The sequence below is a fragment of the Pyxicephalus adspersus genome, unplaced genomic scaffold, assembly GCF_032062135.1.
Source record: "Pyxicephalus adspersus unplaced genomic scaffold, UCB_Pads_2.0 Sca1781, whole genome shotgun sequence".
NCBI lineage: Eukaryota > Metazoa > Chordata > Amphibia > Anura > Pyxicephalidae > Pyxicephalus > Pyxicephalus adspersus.
In genome coordinates this window covers 1-5167 of record NW_027318788.1, presented here as the reverse complement: position 1 = coordinate 5167, position 5167 = coordinate 1, and the positions used below count along the sequence as shown (strand labels likewise).

The window sequence follows — 5167 nt, the reverse complement described above, 5'->3', positions numbered from 1 at the left end:
ATTTTTATTTTTTTTTAAAATAATAATAAAGCAATTTTAAAGAGAGTTTATTTTCTCAGCACAGTTTTGTTTCCTATTAAATGCCTAAGTGGCAGATGAATTTTCTGCTACTGTGCAAATCAGTGTTTTTTCTGGACATTCCTTGGTGATATGACGCCTCCAACACACAGATTGGTCTTTCCCTTGCTTTCATCCTCCAATGTACTCCAGTTTGTTTTTTTTTTGTTTTGTTTTTGGTTTTTTTTAAATACTGCAGTGACTTCAGTCTTACACTCCCACTATACAACTTGTATATAGAACATTGTTCATGTCCTTCCCATAGACATTGCACACTGAGCTCAGACAGAGAAGAGAAGTGTGTATAATGTATTACATATTGATTGAGGAATACAACTGTAGAACAGGGCTGAGCTGAACCCCCCGGTTAGTAGGTATGATATCAATTTTTTATAATTGTTAAACAACTTTAAAGAATTTGTAAAGTGTATTTTAGCCATATTATAAGATTTTGATCTGAGGATGTTTTTTTTTTTTTTTTAAGAGCCTAGACCTCTTCCCTGCCTTCTCCCCTCCTTGATAAAGCAGATTCTGTAAAATGCTTTTTTGTTATGATTTTGTTGCAATATATTTCAGTATACCTTGTCTAGATGGTACAGCTGTTTGTACATTTTTTCCAATTGTTTTCAATGTATCATTTTGTTATATAAAATTACTTTTGGTGATTATCTTCTGACAATTTGCAAAAATACAATTTTCAAAAAAGATAACCTGTGTCTGTGATTAGAGAAGTGTCTAGTCAAAAGTGGGCTTATATCCGTTATATTTTACATAAAAATCTGTACCAGCATTGAACATTGCTGTACAATTTATGGCTCTTTCTAGGTGTTATGTGCATCACGTTGTTCTGATTAGTCAGATGATACTCTATGGACTACAGTTTACCCATGCTTTCCACTGGGAAAAAAATGGTGGAAAAAATTTGTATTTTGGTTAGGTTTTCATTTTGCAATGAGCTTGAGTGGATATCCCAGTGGGCACTGCTTGGTTATAATTAGGGTTATAATCGTTTTATTGCCATTTTTCACAAAACCTAATGCACAAACAAGTGGAAGCCTTTTAAAGATGTGACAGACCATCAATCAATCGGCTTCAGAGATCAGACGCTGAGAATGGACCAGTTGGTCATATCAGGAGATCTGTTATTATACCAGTCTATTGGGGAGTGATGCATAAAGAAGCCATCAATCAAAAATAAGCATAATTGGCCAGAAAGCAATAAAATAGAATATTGTGGAATTTTAATGGATAGATGAATTTAGGGCATTTTTTTTGTTTTTTTTTTTTTTATTTTATTTTCTAGAAATTTACTACCATTTACCCAACATACAGCCACTATACATAATGGTGGTGGTTCCATTTTTATGGAGGACTACCTTTTCATCTGCTACTTCGTTAAAATAAGAGATGCTGTTATTAATACAGATACATTTTGCAGGACTTTTTTCTCGAAAGTTTGTCAAGATGTTGCTTGTCAATTTTTGTTGAAAAGTGTACAGGATCCCAACATGTTATTTCAGAATCCTGTGTTCTTCATTGATTTTTAAACAGCATAAAAAATTATCAATTTTTTTTTTTGAATATTCTATATTCTTCCCCTAACAGTTGAACAGAGTGAAACTTGTGGAGAAAGAAAAGGATGCATTAGAGGGTGAAAAGAATAAGGCTGTTGAATTCCTCAACAAAGAAAATGAAACTTTTAAAATGAAGAATCAAGTCTGCCAGTATTACATGTAAGCAACACACTGGGGCTTAATAAAAGCAGCAATTTCCAATGCAAACTATGTTACTACTCTTCTTTACACAGCATTACTTTTGTTTTTGACTCTTAGCATATGCTTTACATAGGTGGCTTTTGGTTCAAGAAGTAGAAGGAATGGCATGTCTGCTCTCTTTGTGTTTGTAATGTTCCAACCTCAACTCCAATAACAATTGTGGTTTACCTCCTTCCCTCTTTTTTTGTGTACGAATTTCTGTGAAGACATGAAATGCAGAAACGTATTCATGAGGAAGAGCAAAAGAAAGAAAAGGTTCAAGAAGAAACCAAGGAGATCAGTGAAAAAACCAGTGCCCTTGCTGAGGAAATGAAGGCAAAGAGCAAAGCTTTGAAAGATGTGGAGAAGTAAATATTTATATTTGTTTTTTTTTTTTTTTTCAGAAATTTAGTTTTTTACCTCCATATTTATTGGTCAGTTTTAGAGGAACTTTGCTAGCAAAGTGTATGCTTTACATGAGTTTTTTTAATACAGTAAAAGTATATGAAAAAAAAATCCTTGGGGTCACTTAATCTGACCTGAGAGGTGCATATTACTCACGGATCCCTAGTTGAGGTACACTGTTTTATATTTTGGGATTTATTCTGAGTTTGTACAGAGACAAAAATAAATTAGGCTCCCTATCTTTCAGATAGTAAGAAGGGGAAAGTTTTTTATGTGGCTTTGGTGAAATAAGGACATTTTCTATCAAACATGCATCAGGCAAAGTTTCCTCACTGCATTTAGAATACTGGATAACAATTTACTTGAATTCTGGTTACATTAGGAATAAATTTATCATCGGCTTGAAAAAAATCACTTGTCACACCACACAATAGTCTACAAACATCCAATGTTTTTAAAGTAAACAAACAACGCTTCCTTTACCTTCCCTGTCTGAGACCAATCCTCCTTCATTTGTGTTGAACTTTCTTTACTTCCCAGACAAGACTGCTCTGACAGTAGAGGGGTTTCAGCTGCAGGTCTGTCAATCCAGAGAGCAGTGGGAAGGGTTTGGTGTGACCAGGTGCTAAGTGACAAACTGAACCCATTACCTGGCTTGGTGAATCTTCAGTGATAGTGTCATACCTCCTGAAACATTTTCTCCATCCGACTGTTGTGTAAGCAAGAGCAACTTCTTTGGAATTCAGGTGCATTGAAGTATCCTTGGCACCCCCTATAAAGAAAACATTAGGTGGACTTTACTGGCAGACTTGACAAGTATTTTGGGCAAATGAGAACTGTGTATTTAGGTGCTTTAGCACATTTTTTTAATGGGAGGTCATAGTTCTACTTTAAGTGCTTCTAAGTGCTCAGTTTTTCAGCCCATTTGATAAAACAATCTTATACATGTCAGAAGAAAAGCTTTTAGTAATTTCATATTTCACTGTAGTCTTCCTGGTTTGTTTACACGGCAATTAAAGATTTATCCTGTTCTCCCTTTACATCAAAGAATTTTTATTCTTAATTATATTACCGTAGTTTGTCACACCTCTTCTGACTGGCACAGCTTCAGTGAAAATTGTCCATTTAAAAGCTTTTTGGTACTTATTTAAAGTAAATAAAGGCTTCTATAAAAATATTAAGAGGAATTTTTCTGCATGGTAAAATGTATTTGATCTGTAATCAATGTGTGTTTCAGTGTGTGACCTGTAGAGTTTTTAACTGGTTTGCATACAAATGTCTGAATTAATGCCCTGTGTATTGGGACTTTTAGCCAAACAGATCATTGACCATTTTACCTGGTAAGCCAACATTGTGGGAATGGTGCTTCCTTTTTACATCCTGGTTGTTAGATTTGATCAGGAATATGTTTTCCATGTAAAATAAAATATTTATAGCTGCCATATGTATATCACCCTTAGGGTAAAGAGCAAGAGCTAATGGAATTGAACAAGAATGTGAATGAAACCCGCTCAAAGATGGATGTTGCACAGTCTGAGCTGGACATTTATTTAAGTCGCTATAATACAGCTTTGTCTCAGTTTAACAAAGCCAAGGAAGCATTGAACACAGCCTCAGCAACACTGAAAGAACGAAAAACTGCCATCAAAGAACTGGAGACCAAACTGCCGAAAGCAGAGGATGATCTTAAGAAGGTATTTAAATAATAGTGGTAGGGGTTTCATAAATAATGCTATATACCTGCTCTTACCAATGTGGTTAAATGCTGTGATTTGCTGCTCTGAGTTCAGTTTTTAGTTTCTACCCATCTTCCCATAAACACTGAATAGAACTGAATAAAGGGCATTTTGTTATAGTATTTATTTTGTTGTTATTTTTTGCATAATTATATCTTGTTACATAAACCTGCAATCAAATTTAGCTTGCTATATTTACATTTTAATTAAATTTTGTTCACCTATTCAAACCTGTATTTCCTCAAGTATAAAAATTTGAATCTGTCAGTTAAAAAAATTGTCAGATAAAAAAAATATCTTTATCATCCTTTGAGAGACACTGTAATCTATAATATCTTCAAATACATTGTGTCATTGTCATAGAGAGAGAGAGACTTTTAATATTATTATTACCTGGGCTCAGTGTATAAATGCTTTCTACATTCCATTCTGGTCAGGTTTGACACGGGGCACTTTTCAAGCTACTGGCTGTAGATTAGTAGCTACCTCATTAAATTGTGTGACTGATCTAATTCCTGCCATTCCACCAGTTCTACTGTTGTAAAGGGTTAACCCTGGGAGCTGACATCTGGTTGATTATTTTGCCACACTTTATCTACAGAAAGAGAAAGAGTTGGAAGTACTTGCAAAAGAAGAATTTTCTGTGAAGAATGAGGTCAGGGAGATCAGGCAGAAGGTGGAAGAGTCCCGAAGTTCCCTGTCTGCAAATCGCAGCAGAGGAAAGGTTCTTGATGCTCTAATTCAGCAGAAGAAACAGGGGAAAATTCCTGGAATCTTTGGCAGATTGGTATGTTTGTATATTTTTTTTCATTTCAGTAATGCCCTCATGGAGCATTATTGTAAAAGTATGTTTGAAGTAAATGAACATGCTTTTCTTGTGTACTGCACAGAACAAAGTGAGATACTTATAAAGCATGCCCTTTTTTAAATGTGTAATTTATTTCATTAGGCTGGTGCTAAATACTGGGGTTGTAAAGGCACATCGTGCTCTCACATGGACAAAGAAAGCCAATGGCCTGATTTATTAAAGCTCTCTAAGTCTAAATTTGCTCCCTAATAGCAAATTATTTTTAGGAAATCTATCCTAGGTTTGCTGGAAGTTCTCCCATGATGGTCAATCTTCTCTCTAGTCTTAGAGAGCCTTAATAAATCAGGCCCATTGTGCAAAAGTGATGCTGCTGGTTAGGTTGGGTCAATTTTTAAGTTCACCACTTC

At 34.9% G+C, this 5167-nt stretch overlaps 1 long non-coding RNA gene across 1 annotated transcript; it reads left to right on the top strand.

Moving 5' to 3' along the window:
• The first annotated feature begins 773 nt into the window (after nt 1-773).
• Nucleotides 774-2161, top strand: LOC140321271 (uncharacterized). Its single transcript, XR_011918880.1, has 2 exons — nt 774-1790; nt 2039-2161. It is a non-coding gene; the product is annotated as an uncharacterized lncRNA (long non-coding RNA).
• The last annotated feature ends 3006 nt before the right edge of the window (nt 2162-5167 follow it).